Raw genomic sequence first — 13,620 nt, 5'->3', positions numbered from 1 at the left:
TTTTAAGCATGACCTTCTCCGTTATTTACGGATTTCCTCGATTGAAACTTTATTGAAAAAGTTTGTTTGGTCCCTTGTGTTAAATCCAGCTCCGGAGCCGTTGGAGCTGAACCGGCTCCGGAGCCGTTGGTGCAGAGCCGGCTCCGGAACCGGCTTTGGAGCCGTGGGTGCGAAGCCGGCTCCAGAATTATCTGGAGCCGGTCGGAGCCGGCTCCGACTTCGGAGCAAATTACCGTTCCTTCTTAAAAGCAACTGCTATTCGTGATGGTTGAGGAGCCGTTTTTTCTGGCTGTTACTCTGTGGCTGTTACGCCACCACGCGGAAAAGCATACCACGCGGAAAAGCGTCATATACCACATATACTAGTATCTCTTCCCTCCTAACAGTAAAGCATGATGTACCCAGAATATAAATAACCAGCAACAGCGACTCCCGGGTCCAACAGGTCTGACACGCAGACTGGATGCAAGTGACCACTTCATATTTCATCTCAGCCCACTACAGTATAAACTGTTACAACGAGTTTTTCGTATAACGAGCATATTCAAATGCTCTACAAGTACCCTTCTTCACGAGGAAAATCACGCATTACGATCCGAGGTGTGTCGTATGATAATATTTTTCATTTTTGATAGACGCAGATAAACCCTATCCACATTATTTCATTTTTCCTACAAATTATATGATAAAGAGTAGAAGAAAGAGATGAATATGAGGGTCACCGAGTAAAGCACTTGTGAAGGGAGAGTAGTGGTTGAGCCGGGAAGTAAATGTTGAACGGTCCTGTTGTAACAATTTTAATTAGGAAATAAACCATAAGTATATTTGTGCTTATGCATAGTGGTTATTTAAGTTATTGTCCGCGGTTCCATGTCGGTTCGTTGCAGTCGTCGTGTTCGAGACGATCGTCTATGCTGCCTGCTGCAACGAACCGACATGGAACCGCGGACAATAACTTAAATAACCACTATGCATAAGCACAAATATACTTATGGTTTATTTCCTAATTAAAATTGTTACAACAGGACCGTTCAACATTTACTTCCCGGCTCAACCACTACTCTCCCTTCACAAGTGCTTTACTCGGTGACCCTCATATTCATCTCTTTCTTCTACTCTTTATCATATAATTTGTAGGAAAAATGAAATAATGTGGATAGGGTTTATCTGCCTCTATCAAAAATGAAAAATATTATCATACGACACACCTCGGATCGTAATGCGTGATTTTCCTCATGAAGAAGGGTACTTGTAGAGCATTTGAATATGCTCGTTATACGAAAAACTCGTTGTAACAGTTTATACTGTAGTGGGCTGAGATGAAATATGAAGTGGTCACTTGCATCCAGTCTGCGTGTCAGACCTGTTGGACCCGGGAGCGGCTGTTGCTGGTTATTTATATTCTGGGTACATCATGCTTTACTGTTAGGAGGGAAGAGATACTAGTATATGTGGTATATGACGCTTTTCCGCGTGGTATGCTTTTCCGCGTGGTGGCGTAACAGCCACAGAGTAACAGCCAGAAAAAACGGCTCCTCAACCATCACGAATAGCAGTTGCTTTTAAGAAGGAACGGTAATTTGCTCCGAAGTCGGAGCCGGCTCCGACCGGCTCCAGATAATTCTGGAGCCGGCTTCGCACCCACGGCTCCAAAGCCGGTTCCGGAGCCGGCTCTGCACCAACGGCTCCGGAGCCGGTTCAGCTCCAACGGCTCCGGAGCTGGATTTAACACAAGGGACCAAACAAACTTTTTCAATAAAGTTTCAATCGAGGAAATCCGTAAATAGCGGAGAAGGTCATGCTTAAAATAATTTATCAAAAAAAAAAAAAAATCGAAGAGTTTTGAATATAGTTACGAAAGGCGAGACCAACGAATGCTACACAACGTCATACATGTCAATACTGCAATCACATCGTGTGTTAGCTTCCACGAGAAGATATATTCGTTTTTTTTATAACGCTATCGTACAATGCTGTGTCTATTGAACCGTTAGTCCGGAGGCGTTGGTCCAGAGCCGTTGATTCGTCGCCGGCTCCAGAACAGTGGGCCCCAAGTCGGCTCTGCAGCCGTTGGAACGGAACCGTGAATGCAGAGCTTATGTTGCACGGTTGTAGCAATCTATTTATTAGAGTAGTGTTTTAGACCTTCTTAGAACTGGCGCTCGCGTATTATCAATTTTCGCCGCACAGTTTAAAAATTGGTCTGTTTTCTCTCGCTTGACTTTTGCTACTAACTTCCTCGATGGCGCCTATTCTTCGTCAGCTGATCCGTCTTGACCCCGCTTGACCCTGTTTTGTGACCGCTGCCGAACTTGTTTCTAATTGGCCCTATTTTTGGATCAGCTTGTTGTCTCGCCTTAAGGGTTATCTTTTCATCCTTTTCTCCTTTCCTAGCGCCATCTGGTGTTATTTGCTATAGCTATTCGAGCTGTCAGCTGACAGCTCGTTGTTTTGATATTGTTTGGTGCATCTAATATGCACGAGTATGATATCGTGCCAACACTCCACCCCGTAAATCCTTGTAAAGGAAGGATTTGCTCAAAATCAGTACGATACATCCTACCTCCTACTGTGCATATTAGCCTTAATAACTCGCGATAGTGTTCATTTATATCGGGCTGTTTTGGATCAGCTTGTTGTCTCGCCTTAAGGGTTATCTTTTCATCCTTTTCTCCTTTCCTAGCGCCATCTGGTGTTATTTGCTATAGCTATTCGAGCTGTCAGCTGACAGCTCGTTGTTTTGATATTGTTTGGTGCATCTAATATGCACGAGGATGATATCGTGCCAACACTCCACCCCGTAAATCCTTGTAAAGGAAGGATTTGCTCAAAATCAGTACGATACATCCTACCTCCTACTGTGCATATTAGCCTTAATAACTCGCGATAGTGTTCATTTATATCGGGCCAGCTCGCTATCATGATCATTGCATAGGAACTGTCATGCGTGAATAGCCTACGTCCGCGCTGCAAGGGTTTTTGTGCTTTTCAAATTGCACACAGATACGACTTCGCCTACGTTTCCATACGATCAATCCTTCAATCAAAATTCTCTTATGTCCATACGGTGTTAGTTTTTGCCGTTTTTCTCTCCCGATTGTCTGTTGGATGCGAAACCACAGATACGCCCGGCCTCTATACCTGTCTTGCAACGCGCATGGTGTAAACATAACCCTACTTCTGTTTTTGTCGGTGAGTGTATGTGTGTGTTCACTAACTTGCGCATTTTTTTCTTTTAGCTTCGTTGTGCACATGAATTGTACGCTATTGGTGAAGCTCCATATCAGCTTCCGACGGAATGTGGCCCCAGCAGAGTTGCCAGAACTGTAGACCGACCATTTCGACCGGCTTCTATCGGTTGCCGGAATACCAGATCTGCCTATCTCGGGTGGTGCTGCCAGATCGGTGCGTAGTGTTCCGGTCATCAACTTCGACTCCCCTTTCAGGAACGGTGGAATCGACAGTCCCTGAAAGTGAGCAAAAGTTTTTGTTAATGAGGCGAAGAAAAGTCCTTGAGGCGGCAAACTTAGCATTATGTTGCTACGAGTGTTGGCAAACTCGTATTGCCTGCTGTCGCTTCCCGCCGCCTTCGCCGATCTAGTTTCCCTCATGCTCGAACCATCTCTCGTCACGCCTGCCATCCAGCTCGTCTCTGGTGATACTGGCTTACCGGCTACACTGGCGCTTTGTGCCAGTTCAGATGGCACCAGTGTTGTCGCTGGCCTGTCATCCAGGGTGCGTTGTGTGTCGATGCCTTGGTGTCCTCGTTGATTTGTGATAGACACCATGCGGAATGGTATCCTCAGTACCGTGGATCTCAACGCATACATCGACAACGGTTCTGCTCCTCCAGATTGGAACGCTTCACTAGGGAGCACGTTGTCTCGCGATTCGCAGTCTAGCTGCGCGTGTGCTTTGGCTACAGAACAGTTTTGTAGTTGGAGGGCCGGCTGCGCCGACGCATGTTGTCTGGTACAAACTATCGGTTCCACGGTTGCTAATGCCTCAGGATCTGCTGGTACCGTTCCGATGCACACTTTCTCATCAGCTTCACTAACGTTCACAGCTTCGTTACACTGCTGCTGCTCGCGTTCATCCTGCTCCAGATTCGAGGAGTTGTTTGCGTAAGATCGTTTCGATCTTTTCGCCTTCTCGATTTGAAGCATAATTATTTCCTGTTTATGCTTCAGGTTCGCCATTTTTTCATAGAGAGAAAGAGAGAGAGAGAATACAAGAAATTAGAAACTAGGTCACGGTCGAGAACAGGGGTCACCAAGGGTCATGCTATCTCGGTACGCAAAAAAAGGGCAGTACGCAAACGATCAGCTGAGAGACCGGACTATTTTTAAACCGCGCCTACACCCGAAAACCATTATTCGCTTGTGAAATCGCCGTTACAAAAACCCGGAATAAAATTAATTGTTTAGTGAATTCTAAAGCTTGTTTAGTGAATTCTAAAGCAACAAATTTTAAAAATAGTCAGCATTCAAAGAATATTCGTTCCGTTTGCAAATCTACATTGTGCAAGATGCCGAAAGCCGCGAAAGGACACGATTGCATTGCATGCGATCGCAAGAATAGTGCGTCGAATATGGTGCAGTGCGATAAGTGCAACGGATGGAGCCATTTCGACTGAGCAAATGTTTCGTGGAGCGTAAAAAACGAAAAGTGGTCATGTGAAAAGTGCAAAGCCGCGGAAAAGGTCGACGAGTATCATGCTGAAGGTGAAAGTAAAATGGTGCTCGGCAGTAAGCCTCAAGCTAGCTGCGATTTGGTTCATCAAGAAGAAACCAAAGCAGCCCATGGCGATGGCGATCAGGAGCCGACAAGGAAGCCAATCCACACCGAGCAGCAAGAAGCGACCGTGCGAGAATCCGAGCAACGAGCACCAGAACGTGGATCGCGCCACGCAGTTAGTGAAATGTCGAGAAGTTCATCGAAATGCACGTTGATGAAGCTTCTGACCGAGCAAAATGAAACGGTGAAGCGTCTCCTCGCGGAAAAGGAAAAGATGATGGCCGACCATTTGAAGCTGCAGATGGACTTGCAGCGTAGAATGGACGAACTCGAGAAACGGTCCAATCGGAGCGATGGAAAAAGTGCCTCTGAAATCTCATCGGTCGTTAGAGGTGAGATGAAGACCGCGAATTGGGTGCAAAAGCAAAATGCGTACTTACCACATGCCGCTAGCAGCTGGGAGCCCCAAGCAACTATGCAGGAACACCTTACACCTTCGACGAGTAACCAAGAAAGGTACAGTGATATGGTGAGAGACAAGTTGCACAGAGAGAGGACAGTGAACTGTCTGAGACCAACTGCAGATCAGATTGCAGCCAGACAAGCATGGCCACGAAAATTACCTGCGTTTAGCGGAACGCCCAGGGACTGGCCACGATTTTATAATAGCTACGTGGAGTCAACAGCAGCATGTGGATTTTCAAACGTGGAAAATCTAGCTAGACTGGAAGAGTGTTTGTTTGGCGCAGCACGGGATGTGGTTGAAGGCTGGTTGGATTCACCTTCATCCGTGCCGTTAGTAATTAAAACCCTCCAGCGTCTGTTTGGCAAACCATCCCTCGTGGTTACGGATATGGTGCAGAAAATCCGACAAGTGCATCCACCTAGACCCGAACGCTTGGACGACTTAATTACATTTGGGTTGGCTGTTCAACACTTATGCAGCCAGCTTAGTTCCGATGACCGAAAGCACTACTTAGCTAATCACGAGTTGCTGGAAGAGCTTGTCGATAAGCTACCAGCGTCAAGGCAGTTGGATTGGGCCACATACAAACGAGCAATCCAAGCCAAACGCCAAATAGAGCCTACGCTATATGAATTTGGCCTATTCATGGAAGACCTGGTAGAAAAGGCTAGCGATGTAACTAAGTACATTCCTCCTAAATCCAGCACGTCAAGGCCTGCAAGGAATCATGACCGTTCGCACGTCTTCCTACATGCACCAGCAACCAACAGCATCGAACAAGACAGGAATACCAGTCCTTCAAGCTTCACCTCAAGTGCTAGAAACCAACCACAAGGTCCAGAGAGAGTTTCCTATGGGACAGGTGAATGTCTAGTCTGCCACGATCCAGCACATCGCGTTAAACACTGCGATAGCTTTAAAAGCATGAGCCTTGAAGCACGACAAGCCTCCGTGAGGAAATTCAAACTGTGCTATGTCTGTTTGGGAATGCATGCGTCCAATCTATGCAGATCCAGATACGTCTGCCAAGTTTCGGGTTGTCGAGAACGACACCACACGCTACTTCACGAGGGTCCACCAGATTCCACACCCACGGTAGCTGACTGCAGAGTCTATCAGATGAAGTAGAAGCCGTCTGATACCTTATTCCGGATTGTGCCTGTTTCAGTATACAACGGCACAGTAACCGTCGAAACCTTGGCGTTCCTGGATGAAGGATCGTCTCTCACACTGGTGGAAGCAGCGTTAGCGGAACAACTTGGGCTGAAAGGGGATCCGGATCCGCTAGAGCTTCATTGGACTTCCGACGTCAAAAGGAATGAAGCTACTTCTCGTCGCGTCAGTCTGCAGATCTCGGCAAAAGGGGGTGAGCGGCGCTATTCAATAGCGGCCGCTCACACTATCAACAAGCTAAGTCTTCCACCACAAAACCCAAATTTAAAACATCTGATAAGAAACCTTTACTACTTGCAGGACATTCCACTTCTCACCGTCGACCACCCCGTTCCACAACTGCTCATCGGGTTAGCAGACGTAGAATTGCTAAAACCGCTGGAAACACGTTCGGGGCAGCCTGGAGAGCCGATCGCCGATCGCAGTGCGCTAGGGTGGGCCATTTATGGAACGATAAATGCAAGTAATAAGGAGAGATGTCAAAGCGCTCATTATCACAACACCCATCTGATTGAGGATAGCCACCGATCCTCCAGCAACAAAGAAAACAATGATCAAGAACTGAACGAGACCATGCGGCAGTACTTTGCGTTAGAGGAAAGTGCTGTGTGTTCCTTTAACAAGTTCCTGTCAGAACCTGAAGATGTGCGTAGAGCAAAAATAATATTGGAAACCACTACAACTAAGTGCAATGGCCGTTACACTACGGGCTTGTTGTGGAAAAGCGATGATTTCCGTTTTCCAGACAGTAAACCGATGGCGATGGCAAGGCTTCGATCCCTCGAGAGAAAGTTAGAAAAGGACCCAGACCTGAAAGAAAACGTACATAATCAGATACGATTGTATGTTGAAAGAAAACGTACATAATCAGATACGATTGTATGTTGAAAAGGGTTTCGCACATAGAGCGGAGGAGTCTGAGTTGAACTAGGTCGAACAAAAAAGGGTCTGGTACTTACCGCTCAATGTAGTTGGGCATCCCCGAAAACCAGATAAAAAGCGTTTAGTGTGGGATGCAGCAGCCAAAGTAAGAGGAGTATCGTTGAACTCGGAGCTGTTGAAAGGGCCCGACCTGTTAGTGCAGCTGCCCACCGTTCTTTGCAAATTCCGCCAACGCCTGGTGGCATTTGGGGGAGACATTGAGAAAATGTTCCACCAAATCCGTATAAGAGAAGAGGACAAGCACTCACAAAGATTCCTCTTTCGTTTCGATCCAAACCATGAACCACAAACCTACATCATGGATGTCGCAACATTTGGAGCTTCTTGTTCTCCATGCTCAGCCCAGTATATAATGCACCGAAATGCGGAAGAACATGCCAACATATATCCAGAAGCGGCAGCCGCTATCAAACAAAGCACATACATGGACGACTACTTCGATAGTTGCGACACGTTGGAAGAGGCAATTAATAGGGCAAAACAAGTACGGCACATTCATGCGCAGGCTGGATTCAATATGAGAAACTGGGTGAGCAACAACAATGCTGTCCTCGAAGGTCTGGAAGAATCAACGAGCGATCGTGATCTGTTTATAAACTTCGGTCAAGAGGGTAAGCACCCACGCGTGCTTGGAATAATATGGGACCCCGTATCAGACTCATTCAAATTTTCTGCAAACTGGCATGAAGAGCTGAAACCATACATTGATGGCACCAAGAAGCCTACTAAGCGCATAGTTCTGCGAATCATCATGAGTCTGTTTGACCCATTGGGACTTGTGGCGCCAGTGCTCATCCATGGCAGAATGATGATGCAAGATCTCTGGCGTGATAACCTAAAATGGGATGATGAACTAAATGAAACACAGTATAACAAGTTTAAACGATGGACGGCACTACTTCCCAGTATCCATTCCCTAAGAATCCCGCGATGCTACTTTGGAGTGAACGCGTCAAACACACATGCTCCCCTACAATTGCACATTTTTACCGACGCTAGTGAGTTGGGGTACGGCTGTGCGGCCTACTTCAGAAAAGAGACTCCTAGCGGTATACGTTGTGCGCTGGTTATGGCACGAAGTAAAGTAGCCCCCTTACAACACCTGACGATCCCCAAGCTAGAATTACAGGCAGCGCTACTGGGCGCAAGACTAAAACGCATGGTATGCGATAGCCACGACCTGGAAATTAAAGCCACGTACTTCCACACAGATTCTGAAGTTGTGCTTTCGTGGATCAGAACACCTACCCATGAGCTAAAGCAGTTTGTAGCATGTCGAGTAGGCGAAATATTGTCACTATCAGACTCAAAGGAATGGAGACACGTCCCTACTAAAGAAAACCCTGCCGATTGTTTAACAAAGTGGGGGAAGGATACTATGATCGATCCACAAGGCAGATGGCTGAACGGGCCTGCGTTTCTGTATCTGAATGAGAACAACTGGCCTGCGCAAAAACCGATTGAAGCTACAAACCAGGAACGAAAAACATGCTACATCTCAGTGCATTCAAGCCCAGCGTCACCCCATAGAGAGCTAGTAGTAGATGCATTCAGAATTTCCAGTTGGAAAGTTTTAGTGCGAACTGTCGCAAATCTTTGGCGTTTCGTTTCCAATTGTCGGCGTAAAGCAAAAGGTCTGCCAATACAATCCCTCAAAGCCACCAAAAGGCAAATCGGCAGTATCAAACAAAAAATAGCAGCAGAACATACACCCCTAACCAGCGAAGAATACCAGAAAGCCGAACGATTTCTGCTGCAAAACGCACAGATGGATGCTTTTGAGAAAGAAGTTCAGGTGTTAGCTAAGTCCAACTCGACTCACGCCCCACGTACCACTCAGAATGAAACCGCACCTCAAGTACCACGCAATAGTACGCTTTATGGCTTAACCCCCTTTTTAGATGAGTTTGGGATCCTGCGAATCGATGGGCGCACAGCCAAAGCTCATCACATTCCCTTCGATACAAGATACCCCATCATTCTACCGAAAACACACTACGTTACAACACTTATTTTGAGGGAGTATCATCAACGCTTTGGTCACGCTAACAACGAGACTGTGGTAAACGAAGTACGGTAACGTTTCTACCTAAAACACCTGCGATCCAGCGTGGCCAGAATCGCCAAAAACTGTCAACGATGCAAAATCAAGAAGACGCAACCATTACAGCCACGAATGGCACCGTTGCCAGAAGCAAGGCATACTCCATATGTACGTCCGTTTTGTAAATTGGGAGTAGATTATTTAGGGCCGATCGAGGTGGTTAATTCGAGGCGCAAGGAAAAGCGTTACATTGCAGTATTCACCTGTTTAGTGACGAGAGCGGTGCATTTAGAAGTAGCGCACAGCCTTTCTACTGAAGCCTGCATTATGGCGATAAGACGTTTCGTTAGCAGACGCGGAGCTCCCAGCGAGATATTTTCCGACAACGGGACCAATTTCGTTGGAGCCAATAATGAACTCACGAAACAACTGGCGGACATCAACTACTCTTGTGCCGAAACATTCACCGGTGTTCAGACGAGATGGATATTTAATCCCCCTTCGGCACCCCATATGGGAGGCGCATGGGAACGGATGGTGCGAAGTGTTAAGGAAGCTATGCTAGCACTGGATGACGGTAGGAAACTGAACGACGAGATACTCCTAACCGCATTAGCCGATTCAGAAAGTCTGTTCAACTTCCGACCGCTTACCTATATGCCGCAAAGCTCGTCAAATGCAGAAGCGCTTACACCCAACCACTTTCTGTTAGGGAGTTCGTGCGGAACCAAGGAGCAGCTGCGTCCCAACGTAGATTTAGCAGAAACACTAAGAAGCAGCTACAAACGATCTACAGCTTTAGCCGATGCGATGTGGGACCGTTGGTTGAAGGAGTATTTGCCAGCCCTGAACACTAGGTCCAAATGGCGCGAAGATACGCGTCGGTTGAATGTTGGCGATCTTGTATTCATCGCTGAGGGTCCGCGGAAGAATTGGTTGAGGGCGAAGGTTAAGGAGACGATAGCCGGTAAAGACGGCAGAATAAGGCAGGTGGTAGTGCGGACGGCAAACGGCAAGTCACTAAAAAGACCAGTAGTTAAAATCGCTGTTCTTGATGTTGAGTGCGATTGCGATACAGTATAGGAAAGTTACCACCCTTCAAACACTTCATCTTTATCGTCACTGAGCAAACGCGCTATTTATTTAGTAAATCCTTGAAAGCGTAAAGGATTGACGGGGTGGAGTGTTGGCACTTTTGCCATGCGGTTTGTCAGCACATAAAATGTTTGTTTATAAAGATCGGTTGTCACTTGTCCATTCGCGATAATCCGGGCTGGTTATCAAACCGAGCACCAGGTGGCGTTAGACAGGAGGATAACACCGACAACAGAAGATAAACAGGGGGAGATAGAAACAAGGCGAGAGGGAAATGAAGTTACGTCCGATAGAGAGAGAGAGAGCAGGCTGTTGCCTGAACTGTTGCCGTTCCAGTTCAAAGAAAACAAATGTTCATTCCGTTCTGGCTGCAGCCTTATTCCTGTGGGGGTCGATGATTCATGTCACCTTGGGTGTAGCTTAAGCAGTGTTTTAGTAAGGACGAGACCATGGCACACAAGCTTCTACTTTATCATCATCTCAGCACCGCAATTTCAAAGGAGGGATTCGCATCATCCCCGCTGCCGCAAGTTCGTCAGCGCCGTCGCGGTCCTAGCTCGGGTCATGTGCAATAGTGGAACGAAAGTGATGCCGGTAGCATTTTTTGCACCACATCATCACAGGTTCCCTGACCAACATCGTCAAAAGGGTGTCATCACATCGATACTCTTTCACTGAATTATTCCGTGTCCGTTCCACTCCGAATAAAGGACGAGCTGTTATGCGCGTAGCAACATGGGATCTGGCCACTTCCCACACGAGGGGCAGCATCTGAAATAACCCAGTTTGGACACTGCTGCTGCTGGGCGGCATGAACCCTCGTCCACTGAAGCTGGGACTGCAATACCAAACCTGTAGAACAATTGAAACTGATGAGACAATCCGACGATATCCAGGGCATGTAAGCAAAACTGACTCAGCATTAACCAATCCAACATAGAAGTCATATTCTATAAATGATATAACGAGTTAGCATTAAGAAAAAATGTAGCAGTAATTTCGTCTTCTGTAAACTTATTTATGTTGTTCATGCCCAACAACAGCTGGCCGGCATCTATTTTGACAGACAAATTGTAAACAAGGTATCCATAATGGTGACCCTCTAAACGCTCTGTCGTAACCTGTATAGAGTCTAATAACCTTGGATGGTTCGATGCTGTAGTGTAAGCGAGACAACACGATGTGACGAGCAGCTCCAAGTTGAGCTCGCTGAAAGAAGACACACACACAGATTCACAGACGGCTCGTCAAAGCACGGTATTTTTATTGGTGTTAGTGAAGCGCGCGTGTAACACAGAATGCGAACTCTCATCGCAGCGCGTTTCTTCGTGTTTCCTCAAGCTTCCTCATACCCCTCGGCCTGAATCACTCAAAATTTGGGGTCTCATTGTTTGCGTGGAAAACCTCGTTCTCAGCGTTTGTCGAATCGGAACAAAATCGGTTTTGAGAATCTTTGAGAATCTTTGAGAAAGTTGACGATGCAGCGATCGGCTAACTGAAATATGGAGAATTGCGCTATTTGTTTATTGGAAATCACTTTGGAAAATGTATTCAATGTTTATAATTGAAAACGTTAAAAAAAATGCGATTAAAAACTGTTTTTCTATTTAAAGCTCTAAATAAAGCTTGAGTGTCTATATCCGTTTCTCAGAGTGAGAAAAACTGACGACGGCCACGGGCTTAAGTCTGAGAACAAGTTTTGAGTGCTTAAGAAACTTAAATGAGTGCTTGAGAACGTTTTCTCAGCTTGAGAAAGCCCCGTGGCCCCGCGGCCTGTTGTGTTCTTTCCAATCATGCTACCAACACATCCAAAGATATTTGTTTCTTTCGTTTCTCGTGTTCTTTCATGCATTGCCACGATCGCAAACACGCACTTATTCTAACAACAAAGACAAACGGTCATTTTTGGTTACATTAAACACTTTATTGAAACATAAAGTACACTTTCACAACATATTTAGAATCCTTCATACTCACGAATGGCGTCATACTGTAAAGTACCGCGAGCCAGGCTGCGGGAAACTTGTCGACAATCTGCGTTGCCTCTGTTCAGCAAATTCTTACCTGTCGATGCACGCACTGCATGTGCGTCTGTACAGACTGTTCACTTCACACTTCATCAAAACACACCGGCGGACGAAATGCGCACCAACCCACAAACACCGCGCGCGGGACTTAGAACGAAACACGCACAACCATCTTCGGCAAAGCGTCGCGCTGTACTGGTGGTTTTGTACGCGTAGGAGGGGGGGGGACATACGGAGCGATGGTTCGATGCTGTAGTGTAAGCGAGACAACACGATGTGACGAGAAGATCCAAGTTGGTGAGCTCGCTGAAAGAAGACACACACATTCACAGACGGCTCGTCAAAGCACGGAATTTGTATTGGTATTAGTGAAGCGCACGTGTAAAACAGAATGCGAACTCTCATCGCAGCGCGTTTCTCCTTGCTTCCTCAAGCTTCCTCATACCCCTCGGCCTGAATCACTCAAAATTTGGGGTCTCATTGTTTGCGTGGGGAACATACGCAAACAATGAGACCCCAAATTTTGAGTGATTCAGGCCGAGGAGTATGAGGAAGCTTGAGGAAGCAAGGAGAAACGCGCTGCGGTGAGAGCGCGCTTTGCTTTTTGAGTGCGCTTGTCACTAACACAAAACGAACCCAGCGTATTGGAACAAGCCGTGTGCAGTGGCGCGTTAAACGGTGGGCGGACTGGGCGGCCGCCAGGGGCCCCGGCAATCTAAGGGGCCCCGTCATTGTGGATGTTCGACTTCGTATCGAATCTATCCCCCCCCCCCCCCACCCACCCACCCATGGATGGGACTTTTACCATCTATTTCAAAAAGACTTATTTTTAATTAATTCATTTTTCCCATCGCTTCACTCACTATACATTGTCGAGGGCTCCGAACTGCAGAAAACCGGGGCCCCATACTACTCAAAGCAGCATATTAAATGTTCTAAGAAATCTGCCGATACTTGCACCAAAGTCGGAAGCGAATAACGCTGCGATACGCGCGCACAGCTCAAATCAATACCTCATCATCGTTGGCGCAAAGTATTGGGCAGAGCGAGAAACCGTCAATTTTTGCTGGTGTGGGTGGCCTGTGCACGAGACACCCAAACCCAAAACCACGCGGAGCAACTTGCTGCTAAAATGG

The sequence above is a fragment of the Anopheles coluzzii genome, chromosome 2, assembly GCF_943734685.1.
Source record: "Anopheles coluzzii chromosome 2, AcolN3, whole genome shotgun sequence".
Lineage (NCBI taxonomy): Eukaryota > Metazoa > Arthropoda > Insecta > Diptera > Culicidae > Anopheles > Anopheles coluzzii.
This window is presented reverse-complemented; position numbering follows the sequence as displayed.